Below are 12,994 nucleotides of genomic sequence, written 5' to 3'. Positions count from 1 at the left end.
TTATTCCTACTCATTGCTTTACGTCCGTCCCTGTCTGCCGTCTGCACACACTGCTACTCAGCGCGGCCATATAGACGCACAGGAAATGCAATTATCGGCTGCAACTGCAAACATTGCCCAGATTAAGTTTTATAATGCTCGATGGTGTCGATTAGGTTAAAATATGCAAGTAGGAAGTGTCTGAAGTATGTCAGAGGACTGCTAAGTGTTTACGAGACTTATCCTGCTGTGTGGTTCCATGGTGTAACGGTTAGCACTCTGGACTCTGAATCCAGCGATCCGAGTTCGAATCTCGGTGGAACCTTCGTTTAGTCTAAATTTTCTGTAATAAGAGTTTCTCGCTGAGGAAGTAGCAGCAATAGGCTCACGGCGTTAGTTTCTACGTTTGTGTAAAAAACGATGCGTCTATAAAACGGCCGAATATTGGTGCGACTTTGTGACCTATACAGAACATTAAACGAGTAATACCTGTAAGAGCAAGCAATTTTGCGATAATTCGAAGAAATATCATTATCCCACGAAGGTTAAAAATCCCATGATTATCAACTAGCTGAGCAAATGAATTTCCTTTAAAATAGGTTTAAAACATAGGGAGGTTCTGACTCAGTGGGCATTCTCTGGAGCCTCTTTGCTGCTGAGATTAGAAAAACACTCCTCTGGGCCGGATTTGAACCAGCGACCTATGGATAACCCTGAATCCTCCACTACAGTCCACCGCTCTACCAACTGAGCTTCCAGAGGTTCTGTATACTTTCTTATTCCTACTCATTGCTTTACGTCCGTCCCTGTCTGCCGTCTGCACACACTGCTACTCAGCGCGGCCATATAGACGCACAGGAAATGCAATCATCGGCTGCAACTGCAAACATTGCCCAGATTAAGTTTTATAATGCTCGATGGTGTCGATTAGGTTAAAATATGCAAGTAGGAAGTGTCTGAAGTATGTCAGAGGACTGCTAAGTGTATTACGAGTCTTATCCTGCTGTCTGGTTTCATGGTGTAACGGTTAGCACTCTGGACTCTGAATCCAGCGATCCGAGTTCGAATCTCGGTGGAACCTTGGTTTAGTCTAAATTTTCTGTAATAAGAGTTTCTCGCTGAGTAAGTATCAGCAATAGGCTCACGGTGTTAGTTTCTACGTTTGTGTAAAAAACGATGCGTCTATAAAACGGCCGAATATTGGTGCGACTTTGTGACCTATATAGAACATTAAACGAGTAATACCTGTAAGAGCAAGCAATTTTGCGATAATTCGAAGAAATATCATTATCCCACGAAGGTTAAAAATCCCATGATTATCAACTAGCTGAGCAAATGAATTTCCTTTAAAATAGGTTTAAAACATAGGGAGGTTCTGACTCAGTGGGCATTCTCTGGAGCCTCTTTGCTGCTGAGATTAGAAAAACAGTCCTCTGGGCCGGATTTGAACCAGCGACCTATGGATAACTGTGAATCCTCCACTACAGTCCACCGCTCTACCAACTGAGCTACCAGAGGCTCTGTATACTTTCTTATTCCTACTCATTGCTTTACGTCCGTCCCTGTATGCTGTCTGCACACACTGCTACTCAGCGCGGCCATATAGACGCACAGGAAATACAATCATCGGCTGCAACTGCAAACATTGCCCAGATTAAGTTTTATAATGCTCGATGGTGTCGATTAGTTTAAAATATGCAAGTAGGAAGTGTCTGAAGTATGTCAGAGGACTGCTAAGTGTATTACGAGTCTTATCCTGCTGTCTGGTTCCATGGTGTAACGGTTAGCATTCTGGACTCTGAATCCAGCGATCCGAGTTCGAATCTCGGTGGAACCTTCGTTTAGTCTAAATTTTCTGTAATAAGAGTTTCTCGCTGAGGAAGTAGCAGCAATAGGCTCACGGCGTTAGTTTCTACGTTTGTGTAAAAAACGATGCGTCTATAAAACGGCCGAATATTGGTGCGACTTTGTGACCTATATAGATCATTAAACGAGTAATACCTGTAAGAGCAAGCAATTTTGCGATAATTCGAAGAAATATCATTATCCCACGAAGGTTAAAAATCCCATGATTATCAACTAGCTGAGCAAATGAATTTCCTTTAAAATAGGTTTAAAACATAGGGAGGTTCTGACTCAGTGGGCATTCTCTGGAGCCTCTTTGCTGCTGAGATTAGAAAAACAGTCCTCTGGGCCGGATTTGAACCAGCGACCTATGGATAACTGTGAATCCTCCACTACAGTCCACCGCTCTACCAACTGAGCTACCAGAGGCTCTGAATTCTTTCTTATTCCTACTCATTGCTTTACGTCCGTCCCTGTCTGCCGTCTGCACACACTGCTACTCAGCGCGGCCATATAGACGCACAGGAAATGCAATCATCGGCTGCAACTGCAAACATTGCCCAGATTAAGTTTTATAATGCTCGATGGTGTCGATTAGGTTAAAATATGCAAGTAGGAAGTGTCTGAAGTATGTCAGAGGACTGCTAAGTGTTTACGAGACTTATCCTGCTGTCTGGTTCCATGGTGTAACGGTTAGCACTCTGGACTCTGAATCCAGCGATCCGAGTTCGAATCTCGGTGGAACCTTAGTTTAGTCTAAATTTTCTGTAATAAGAGTTTCTCGCTGAGGAAGTAGCAGCAATAGGCTCACGGCGTTAGTTTCTACGTTTGTGTAAAAAACGATGCGTCTATAAAACGGCCGAATATTGGTGCGACTTTGTGACCTATAAAGAACATTAAACGAGTAATACCTGTAAGAGCAAGCAATTTTGCGATAATTCGAAGAAATATCATTATCCCACGAAGGTTAAAAATCCCATGATTATCAACTAGCTGAGCAAATGAATTTCCTTTAAAATAGGTTTAAAACATAGGGAGGTTCTGACTCAGTGGGCATTCTCTGGAGCCTCTTTGCTGCTGAGATTAGAAAAACAGTCCTCTGGGCCGGATTTGAACCAGAGACCTATGGATAACTGTGAATCCTCCACTACAGTCCACCGCTCTACCAACTGAGCTACCAGAGGCTCTGTATACTTTCTTATTCCTACTCATTGCTTTACGTCCGTCCCTGTCTGCCGTCTGCACACACTGCTACTCAGCGCGGCCATATAGACGCACAGGAAATGCAATCATCGGCTGCAACTGCAAACATTGCCCAGATTAAGTTTTATAATGCTCGATGGTGTCGATTAGGTTAAGATATGCAAGTAGGAAGTGTCTGAAGTATGTCAGAGGACTGCTAAGTGTATTACGAGTCTTATCCTGCTGTGTGGTTCCATGGTGTAACGGTTAGCACTCTGGACTCTGAATCCAGCGATCCGAGTTCGAATCTCGGTGGAACCTTCGTTTAGTCTAAATTTTCTGTAATAAGAGTTTGTCGCTGAGGAAGTAGCAGCAATAGGCTCACGGCGTTAGTTTCTACGTTTGTGTAAAAAACGATGCGTCTATAAAACGGCCGAATATTGGTGCGACTTTGTGACCTATATAGAACATTAAACGAGTAATACCTGTAAGAGCAAGCAATTTTGCGATAATTCGAAGATATATCATTATCCCACGAAGGTTAAAAATCCCATGATTATCAACTAGCTGAGCAAATGAATTTCCTTTAAAATAGGTTTAAAACATAGGGAGGTTCTGACTCAGTGGGCATTCTCTGGAGCCTCTTTGCTGCTGAGATTAGAAAAACAGTCCTCTGGGCCGGATTTGAACCAGCGACCTATGGATAACTGTGAATCCTCCACTACAGTCCACCGCTCTACCAACTGAGCTACCAGAGGCTCTGAATACTTTCTTATTCCTACTCATTGCTTTACGTCCGTCCCTGTCTGCCGTCTGCACACACTGCTACTCAGCGCGGCCATATAGACGCACAGGAAATGCAATCATCGGCTGCAACTGCAAACATTGCCCAGATTAAGTTTTATAATGCTCGATGGTGTCGATTAGGTTAAAATATGCAAGTAGGAAGTGTCTGAAGTATGTCAGAGGACTGCTAAGTGTTTACGAGACTTATCCTGCTGTCTGGTTCCATCATTCTGGCTTTAGCCGTCGCCGCGGTCGGACGTGCTTGTTGTTTACTCCGCGTACGTTAGCGCTATCGCCGGTGTTTGGTGTTTACGTGAAGTTAGCTGTACATTTTCGCTGTTATTTTTTGAGTGGTGTCTCTGATAAGTGTTTTTATAGTGCTTTCGTCCGTTCCACGTCTCGTGCTTCGCCGCAATTTCGGTTGTTGCCGGAATTTCGTCGGAACCGACGACCATGTCTGACACCGTCAGGAAGAATACTTTAGTCTTCTCGTTCGAGAAAGAAACACGGCCGGTCCAACCCACTGCGCTGGAAATCCACGATTGGCTGACTGAGGTAATCGGTATAAATTCTGACTCTGTTCATACCACGCAATTAGATGCTGAAAAATACTGTGTTTTTGTTAAATTTCTGAACTCAGTGACAGTCGATAAGTTGCTTGCAAAATGGGGTAATTCCGTCGAATTTGTTCATCGAGACGGTTCAAAAAGTAATGTCTCTGTACGAAAAGCTGATATCATGTACACCAATGTCAGGATTTTGAATGTTCCAATTGAAATTGATAATCAGTTGATCAAGGACGCTCTATCTAAATATGGCGAAGTTAAATCTATCTATAACGAAAGATGGTCGAAGCTATACAAGATACAATGTTTTAATGGCATTAGATCCGTTGAAATGGAGGTGAAAGCCAACATTCCGTCCCATATATCCGTTGCAGGCCATAAAGCACATGTTGTGTATTCTGGTCAGGAGCGCACGTGCAATATTTGCAATGAGACAGGTCATTTCCGACAAGATTGTCCGCGCCGTGTTTTTGTTCTTCGGAACAATCTAACACAGCGTCAAAAACTGACCCTCAGCGATGTCTTACCAAATAGCACTTCCCTTCTTTCGGTTAACGACAGTGGTGCATGTACTTCTGCAGTGCCCGCCATAACTACTACGGAGTTCCCTCCCCTGGGCGTCTTTACATCACACCCTTCTGTTCCCGATTGCGATCTCCAGAATAAGAAACGACCCTTGGAAATGACCGATGACGGCTCGGACGGCGAGTCCGCCCGTAATTCGCCTTCCACCCGCAAGCAGAAGCAGTGTAATGCGGATGTGCTCGAGGAAACAAACAGTACATGTATTGACGTGACGACAGCCGCTAAGGCAACCCGGCCGCTGTCGGCGGCTGAACAGGTACAAACGGTCCACGGAGGGGACGCAGTAACGATTGTCGCGGAGACGGAAGAGGCGCACTCCGAAGCACAAGAGGTGACGGAGCGGAACCCAACTCAAGAATTTACAGACCCACAAACCGCCGACTCAGTCAGTGCTCTGGAGCTAGTGACGGAAGAACAAGGAAATGGCACTCGTAAAAAGGACGCTGTTGAGGCAGCTTCGGTCACAACGGTGGTAAAGATAGACAATCCGAATGACGGCGCGTTGAACCAAGATGTCCGAAGACGCCGACTCAAAACGCAACCTAATCTCAAAGCTTCCCGTAACCAAAGCAAACAACAACCAGCACAAGAGGAAGCGACGGCCAAGAACGTCTTGTATGAAATCATCACGGAAAGACCTAAGGAGGTACCTTCAAGTGACATTAGTGATGCAAAGCCCCTCGGTAAAACTAAAACCCGAGATGTTCGGAATCCTGCACCAAAATGAGGCTGTAAGATGAAAAAAAAAAGGATTTTGTTGAACCAGTTTCACTTCTAATTGTACTTCTGTCTTAGTCATATTTCAGAGGAACCAGATGAAGTGTTTACCGAGCTTCAAATACTGACTATTCTTTTAGATGTTTGTTTCAGCAGAGTCGTTTCTCCCTTCTAGGAGCTGCACATCTCTTTTTTTTTATTAATATTTTGTTATCTTTTTAATCACTTATTTACTTTTTATGCAAACTAAATGTCCCAGGCATATACAATTACGACTATCAATATTAACAGGATTACATCCGTGACTAAAGTTACAGCGCTCAAGGATTATTTATATGAGTCAGGGACGGACATTGCTTTCCTACAGGAAGTAGTGCTGACTAATCTTACAGTGCCTGGATATTTGGCGATTTTAAATGTCTCACTTGACACCAACGTCGGTACAGCAATTTTAGTCAGGGAGGGGATTCCTGTCTCGGATATCGAGAGGTTGGACTCCGGCAGAGCGATAGGTATAAAAGTCTTTGGTTCTACCCTTATCAATCTGTATGCCCCTTCTGGCACATCCAATAGAATGGAAAGAGCACAGTTCTATAAAAAAGAAATCATTTATTTATTACGGAAAAACCCAAAAGATCTTATAATAGGCGGTGATTTTAATTGTGTGATAAATAAGAAAGACCAGGTTCCGAATTTTAATACCTGCAACGAACTGAAGCGTTTCGTCACTGTTTTACAGCTTAAAGATGCTTGGGAAATAATGTATCCCACATTTGTGGCATTTACATTCCTAGGTCCTCACTCACGTAGCAGGATCGACAGACTCTACATATCGCAAAGTCTAGTTAGCTCCTTCATTAAAGCAGAGACGATTCCAGTTTACTTTTCTGATCATAGCTCCGTGCTAGCTTCCATCAACCTTACTGCGCAACCCACTCGCCGTTTTAGAAGTTCATGGCACCTTAATACGTCACTGATGCAGGACGACGGATTAGAAGAAAGTTTGACAGAAGCGTGGGCATTGTGCCTCCGCTCTGCAGATAGACACGTCTCAGTACTAGACTGGTGGTGCAACAGGGCAAAGCCTAAACTGAGAAAAGTTCTCATCCAGTATAGTGTACAACGATCGAAAGACTTGAAAAATTCCATAGAATTTTATTATACCATGCTGCGAAATTTATATGAGCAGGCAAACACTTCCAACGTCCGTCTGGCAGATATCAAGCAAACTAAGGCCAAATTGCTCAGTCTTAAAAGACAGCAGATGGAGGGTCTGAAATTAAAATCCAAGGCTAAGACAGTCGTGGAGGATGAACATGCTTCCTTGTACCATCTACTGAAGCACGAAAGAAACAGGAGACGCACCTTCATTGATGGACTTCAGTCTGAAACTGGCGAGACACTCACGACTCAGAGAGACATCGTCAATGCAGTGCACAAATATTACGAAGACCTATACACTGCCAACCCGGTATGTGAAGAGTCCTTCGATGAGTTCCTTAGTTACATAGCTCCACAGGTCTCGGACGAGGAAAACGAAGACCTTCTCGTTGAGTGTACTAACGAAGATATCCACAGAATCATCTGCAAATCTCCTCTGAGGAAATCGCCGGGACCGGATGGTTTGCCTGTTGAATTTTATAAACGATACTGGCCACTGATTGGTGACATGTTTACCCGAATGACGAACGAGGTGCTTCAGGGAAAGCATTTACCTGCTGTTTTTAAAGAGAGCACAATAGTACTAATCCCAAAAAATGCTGCAAAAAGAAACCTCAACAACTTTCATCCTATCTCCCTGTTAAACTCCGATTATAAAATCATCGGCAGAATTTTAAACAACAGACTCTCACAGTTGGCCAAAAAGATAGTAAGTCCATACCAGTCCTGTGTGCCTACCAAGAGCATTTTCAAAAGCATAGCTGAATATAGAGATATAATTGCAATCACTGCTGTGACCACCATAAAATGTGCTATCATGTTTATTGACTTCCAGAAAGCATTTGATCGTGTGGATCATAGATTCCTTAGTGCCACACTGAACAAAATAGGTTTTAATGAGCGAGTCGTAAGTGTGATCAGAAATGTTGCAACAGGCATCAGCGCTTGTATATCAGTTAACTGCCAGAGGACAAAGCAGATTCAGATCAGGCGCGGCGTTCCTCAAGGAAGCCCCCTTTCCATGTTCCTATTCGTGCTTTCATTAGAACCTTTCCTCCGCAGTGTTCATGCCACTCTAACTGGCATCACATTATCTGGTCACCGAACAGTCATAAACGCCTATGCCGATGATGTCGGAGTCGTCCTGCGAAATCCCGACGACATTTTGAAATTGGAAACGCTAATTAAAAAGTACTGTAGAGTCTCCGGAGCAGGTGTCAACGCAAACAAAAGCAAACTCCTAAACCTGCGGGGTTTTCAACATACCACCTTAGCCTGGGCCACAATGGTCACCCAATGCAAAGCACTAGGAATAACACTGACACCTTGTCCGTTAAAAATGGCAGCTATCAATTGGAGAAATACGTCGGGACAACTTCTTGGAACAACAAGGGAAAACCTCCACCGTAACATGAACCAAGTTCAGAGGGTGATTTTCATTAACCACTGCATTCTCTCCAGGAGTTACTTTATAGCACAGATCTTCCCACTACCGAAAATGATTGGAAAAAAGATAATGTCTACCATTGCCAGCTATCTTTGGAGAGGGGATATATTCAGAGTCGACGCAAAAACTGCGACCTTAGATCCCAGGAATGGAGGTTTGGGGTTAGTTGACATCAGAAATAAGGCGTCTGCGCTTTTTATAAAAAGGACCGCCACTATCCTTAGCGACCACGCTGATAGCATTACAACTAAATTATTTGAAGTTGTCAGGCCTGCCAGTTTACAGGCGCCGGTGAATGTGCAAAAAATAAATAACCGGCTCCAGTACGTTCGTGTATATTTTGTGGAATTCAGCTATCTCGGCGGTGTCATCATCAACTCACGACGGATCACGGCCCGCGATATTCTGTGCCATCGAAAGAAAATCGAGGGGAGAAACAAATTGGAAAGTAAATACCCACACACTGATTGGGACGCCATATGGAAAAATATTAATATGCGTGGTCTACCATCGGACGTCAAGTCAGCGTGGTATAAAACAGTGAATGAGACCGTAAGCACCAATGAAAGGTTACATGCAATCGGCGTTAGCGACACGAACCTATGTCTCAAATGTAAATTGATCGACACGTTAGTGCACAGATTCACGTGCGGTGGCAATCTACAACTCTGTAATTGGATTAGGGAACAACTGGCTTTTCTTACGAGATCTTCGGTGGAAAATTTTCCCCCTGTTACATTCCTCAGGCCTCAGACTTGCTATTTTCCAGCAGCAAAAAACAACTCGGTCCATTGGTTAATGGGACACTATGTGAATTACGTAATTAATCACCTGGGAAATGACAATTCCACTGATTTTTACATGTACTTGAAGTGTGCTTTTTATAACGCCCTGAAATATAAAGACCACAAGAAAAACTACGGCAATATGCTTAAAATTGTATTCGAGCGACTGGGCATTGGTTGACAAGCCAACGAGATAAACAAAAATCGTTTATTTAAGCGAAACGACGCTTAAACAAAAACAATTGGGGAGAAGTACAATTTTACAGTTTCATATTACAATCACTTATCCTCTGCTGGCAAAGAAGGCTATTTTGTTTATTGCACAGAAGAAGCCGAAGCCGAAAGCCAGTATCGCAGGGTTAAAGATAAATTGTTTTCTTATACATTCATTTCATGACTGAGAAGGAAGTCTCATTTGTTTCCATGGAAGGGAACATACTTTTTTATTATTATTATTAATCTCAAGAAGGAAAGGAGGCTATGGAATTAGTGCCTTAACATAAAATTCCTTCTTCACATTCCATGAAGATTTTTCTTTTACAATAAAAAAAAATAACAAACAAACAAAAATAATAATAATAACAATAAAAAAACTAAAAAGAAATTAAAAAAATAATATACAGGTTCAGGGTCCACTACTTCCTACAACTTTATTATATATTACAAAGAAGTATGCTAGGTTGCCGAGAAGCAGTGGATGAGAAAAAAAAAAAAAAAAAAAAAAAAAAAAAAAAAAAAGCACTAAAGCTATAACCTTAAATCTCTATTGCCTCGGCATGACATTAATTTTTTGTTTCAAATGAAGCATCTTTTGGTTCAGGATTTCGAAGGCAAAACAGCATATATCTACGTATACACAAGATGTAAAATTTCTTATTGAAACCTATGATAAAGACACGCCTCAGCAACAGGACTGGGTGGAGACATCGCGGCCAGGCCTCGAGATTTTGACCCCTGCCCGCTTTGCCTCCGCCTGCCTCATGCTGCTTATATAAAAAAAATGATGAAAAAAAAAAAAAATAAGAAAAAAAAATGTGGCCTAATGGATAAGGTATCGGTCTCCTAAACCGGGGATAGTGGAAAAAAAAAAAAATGGAAAACAAAAAAAAAAAAAAGTGGCTAGGATACCTGGCTCTCACCCAGGAGGCCCGGGTAAGATTCCCGGTACCGGAAACGTGAGTTTTTGTTGCTCAAAAAAAAAAAAAAAAAAAAAAAAAAAAAAAGTGGTTAAGGCGTTGGACTGCTAATCCAAAAAAAAAAAAAATTGTGTAATGGTTAGCACTCTGGACTTTGAATGCAGCGATCCGAGTTCGAGTCTCGGTGGAACCTGATTCAGTGTTTAAAAAAAAAAAAAAAAAAAAAAAAATGGATAAGGCGTCGGACTTCGTATCCGAAGATTGCGTGTTTGATGCCTCTCTCGGTCGTGTTTTTCCAGATCTGAAAAAGAAACATACCGTTTTAGTGCAGCACTTGAGCAGTACGAAACCGTGTGAACGTTGCTGTTGACCATTTTCTGCTTGGAGATGCTCTTGAGCTTGAAACACGCACAACAAGACCGGTGTTAACTAGCGAAATGGTAAAAAAAAAAAAAAAAAAAAAAAAAAAAAATTATGGTGTAACGGTTAGCACTCTGGACTCTGAATCCAGCGATCCGAGTTCGAATCTCGGTGGAACCTTAGTTTAGTCTAAATTTTCTGTAATAAGAGTTTCTCGCTGAGGAAGTAGCAGCAATAGGCTCACGGCGTTAGTTTCTACGTTTGTGTAAAAAACGATGCGTCTATAAAACGGCCGAATATTGGTGCGACTTTGTGACCTATAAAGAACATTAAACGAGTAATACCTGTAAGAGCAAGCAATTTTGCGATAATTCGAAGAAATATCATTATCCCACGAAGGTTAAAAATCCCATGATTATCAACTAGCTGAGCAAATGAATTTCCTTTAAAATAGGTTTAAAACATAGGGAGGTTCTGACTCAGTGGGCATTCTCTGGAGCCTCTTTGCTGCTGAGATTAGAAAAACACTCCTCTGGGCCGGATTTGAACCAGAGACCTATGGATAACTGTGAATCCTCCACTACAGTCCACCGCTCTACCAACTGAGCTACCAGAGGCTCTGTATACTTTCTTATTCCTACTCATTGCTTTACGTCCGTCCCTGTCTGCCGTCTGCACACACTGCTACTCAGCGCGGCCATATAGACGCACAGGAAATGCAATCATCGGCTGCAACTGCAAACATTGCCCAGATTAAGTTTTATAATGCTCGATGGTGTCGATTAGGTTAAAATATGCAAGTAGGAAGTGTCTGAAGTATGTCAGAGGACTGCTAAGTGTATTACGAGTCTTATCCTGCTGTGTGGTTCCATGGTGTAACGGTTAGCACTCTGGACTCTGAATCCAGCGATCCGAGTTCGAATCTCGGTGGAACCTTCGTTTAGTCTAAATTTTCTGTAATAAGAGTTTCTCGCTGAAGAAGTAGCAGCAATAGGCTCACGGCGTTAGTTTCTACGTTTGTGTAAAAAACGATGCGTCTATAAAACGGCCTAATATTGGTGCGACTTTGTGACCTATATAGAACATTAAACGAGTAATACCTGTAAGAGCAAGCAATTTTGCGATAATTCGAAGAAATATCATTATCCCACGAAGGTTAAAAATCCCATGATTATCAACTAGCTGAGCAAATGAATTTCCTTTAAAATAGGTTTAAAACATAGGGAGGTTCTGACTCAGTGGGCATTCTCTGGAGCCTCTTTGCTGCTGAGATTAGAATAACAGTCCTCTGGGCCGGATTTGAACCACCGACCTATGGATAACTGTGAATCCTCCACTACAGTCCACCGCTCTACCAACTGAGCTACCAGAGGCTCTGAATACTTTCTTATTCCTACTCATTGCTTTACGTCCGTCCCTGTCTGCCGTCTGCACACACTGCTACTCAGCGCGGCCATATAGACGCACAGGAAATGCAATCATCGGCTGCAACTGCAAACATTGCCCAGATTAAGTTTTATAATGCTCGATGTTGTCGATTAGGTTAAAATATGCAAGTAGGAAGTGTCTGAAGTATGTCAGAGGACTGCTAAGTGTTTACGAGACTTATCCTGCTGTCTGGTTCCATGGTGTAACGGTTAGCACTCTGGACTCTGAATCCAGCGATCCGAGTTCGAATCTCGGTGGAACCTTCGTTTAGTCTAAATTTTCTGTAATAAGAGTTTCTCGCTGAGGAAGTAGCAGCAATAGGCTCACGGCGTTAGTTTCTACGTTTGTGTAAAAAACGATGCGTCTATAAAACGGCCGAATATTGGTGCGACTTTGTGACCTATATAGAACATTAAACGAGTAATACCTGTAAGAGCAAGCAATTTTGCGATAATTCGAAGAAATATCATTATCCCACGAAGGTTAAAAATCCCATGATTATCAACTAGCTGAGCAAATGAATTTCCTTTAAAATAGGTTTAAAACATAGGGAGGTTCTGACTCAGTGGGCATTCTCTGGAGCCTCTTTGCTGCTGAGATTAGAAAAACAGTCCTCTGGGCCGGATTTGAACCAGCGACCTATGGATAACTGTGAATCCTCCACTACAGTCCACCGCTCTACCAACTTTTTTTTTTTTTTTTTTTTTTTTTTTTTTTTTTTTTTTTTTTGGGCCTCCCATCACCCCTTTTAGCCCATCCTTGCGCTCTCCATAATTCGCCTTCATCGGCGTCGGCTTCTCACGCCATGTACATAACCATAAACTGATGAGACAAGGGTAATCCCTTTATCGTGGAGAAACTAATGTACCCCTTCTTTGGGCTTATTGATAATGTGAAAAAAGAATGAAGTCTTCAGTAGGTAGAAACAGAAGTTATGTTCAGTTTGTTTCCTTCTTCATCGCTGTTTTTTGTTGTCACACTTAAAGCAAATAGGCTTCCTTGACAAAGAAACGTCAG

The 12,994-nt window shown here is 42.3% G+C and overlaps 14 non-coding genes across 14 annotated transcripts; 7 read left to right on the top strand and 7 right to left on the bottom strand.

Moving 5' to 3' along the window:
* Positions 1 to 232: 232 nt before the first annotated feature.
* Positions 233 to 304, top strand: Trnaq-cug (transfer RNA glutamine (anticodon CUG)). The gene has a single exon. It is a non-coding gene; the product is annotated as a tRNA-Gln (tRNA).
* Positions 305 to 652: 348 nt separating this feature from the next.
* On the bottom strand, positions 653 to 741 carry Trnay-gua (transfer RNA tyrosine (anticodon GUA)). The gene is given in 2 exon segments: positions 653 to 688; positions 705 to 741. It is a non-coding gene; the product is annotated as a tRNA-Tyr (tRNA).
* A 247-nt stretch (positions 742 to 988) lies between these two features.
* Trnaq-cug (transfer RNA glutamine (anticodon CUG)) lies at positions 989 to 1,060 on the top strand. Its single transcript has one exon. It is a non-coding gene; the product is annotated as a tRNA-Gln (tRNA).
* A 348-nt stretch (positions 1,061 to 1,408) lies between these two features.
* Trnay-gua (transfer RNA tyrosine (anticodon GUA)) lies at positions 1,409 to 1,497 on the bottom strand. The gene is given in 2 exon segments: positions 1,409 to 1,444; positions 1,461 to 1,497. It is a non-coding gene; the product is annotated as a tRNA-Tyr (tRNA).
* Positions 1,498 to 1,744: 247 nt separating this feature from the next.
* Positions 1,745 to 1,816, top strand: Trnaq-cug (transfer RNA glutamine (anticodon CUG)). The gene has a single exon. It is a non-coding gene; the product is annotated as a tRNA-Gln (tRNA).
* A 348-nt stretch (positions 1,817 to 2,164) lies between these two features.
* Trnay-gua (transfer RNA tyrosine (anticodon GUA)) lies at positions 2,165 to 2,253 on the bottom strand. The gene is given in 2 exon segments: positions 2,165 to 2,200; positions 2,217 to 2,253. It is a non-coding gene; the product is annotated as a tRNA-Tyr (tRNA).
* A 246-nt stretch (positions 2,254 to 2,499) lies between these two features.
* Positions 2,500 to 2,571, top strand: Trnaq-cug (transfer RNA glutamine (anticodon CUG)). Its single transcript has one exon. It is a non-coding gene; the product is annotated as a tRNA-Gln (tRNA).
* Positions 2,572 to 2,919: 348 nt separating this feature from the next.
* Trnay-gua (transfer RNA tyrosine (anticodon GUA)) lies at positions 2,920 to 3,008 on the bottom strand. The gene is given in 2 exon segments: positions 2,920 to 2,955; positions 2,972 to 3,008. It is a non-coding gene; the product is annotated as a tRNA-Tyr (tRNA).
* Positions 3,009 to 3,255: 247 nt separating this feature from the next.
* On the top strand, positions 3,256 to 3,327 carry Trnaq-cug (transfer RNA glutamine (anticodon CUG)). The gene has a single exon. It is a non-coding gene; the product is annotated as a tRNA-Gln (tRNA).
* A 348-nt stretch (positions 3,328 to 3,675) lies between these two features.
* Trnay-gua (transfer RNA tyrosine (anticodon GUA)) lies at positions 3,676 to 3,764 on the bottom strand. The gene is given in 2 exon segments: positions 3,676 to 3,711; positions 3,728 to 3,764. It is a non-coding gene; the product is annotated as a tRNA-Tyr (tRNA).
* Positions 3,765 to 11,077: 7,313 nt separating this feature from the next.
* Positions 11,078 to 11,166, bottom strand: Trnay-gua (transfer RNA tyrosine (anticodon GUA)). Its single transcript is given in 2 exon segments — positions 11,078 to 11,113; positions 11,130 to 11,166. It is a non-coding gene; the product is annotated as a tRNA-Tyr (tRNA).
* Positions 11,167 to 11,413: 247 nt separating this feature from the next.
* Positions 11,414 to 11,485, top strand: Trnaq-cug (transfer RNA glutamine (anticodon CUG)). The gene has a single exon. It is a non-coding gene; the product is annotated as a tRNA-Gln (tRNA).
* Positions 11,486 to 11,833: 348 nt separating this feature from the next.
* On the bottom strand, positions 11,834 to 11,922 carry Trnay-gua (transfer RNA tyrosine (anticodon GUA)). Its single transcript is given in 2 exon segments — positions 11,834 to 11,869; positions 11,886 to 11,922. It is a non-coding gene; the product is annotated as a tRNA-Tyr (tRNA).
* Positions 11,923 to 12,168: 246 nt separating this feature from the next.
* Positions 12,169 to 12,240, top strand: Trnaq-cug (transfer RNA glutamine (anticodon CUG)). The gene has a single exon. It is a non-coding gene; the product is annotated as a tRNA-Gln (tRNA).
* The last annotated feature ends 754 nt before the right edge of the window (positions 12,241 to 12,994 follow it).

This window comes from Schistocerca gregaria, chromosome 2 (assembly GCF_023897955.1).
Source record: "Schistocerca gregaria isolate iqSchGreg1 chromosome 2, iqSchGreg1.2, whole genome shotgun sequence".
Taxonomy (NCBI): domain Eukaryota; kingdom Metazoa; phylum Arthropoda; class Insecta; order Orthoptera; family Acrididae; genus Schistocerca; species Schistocerca gregaria.
Note: the sequence above shows the minus strand (reverse complement) of the source record. Positions and strands in the feature narration are given on the sequence as shown.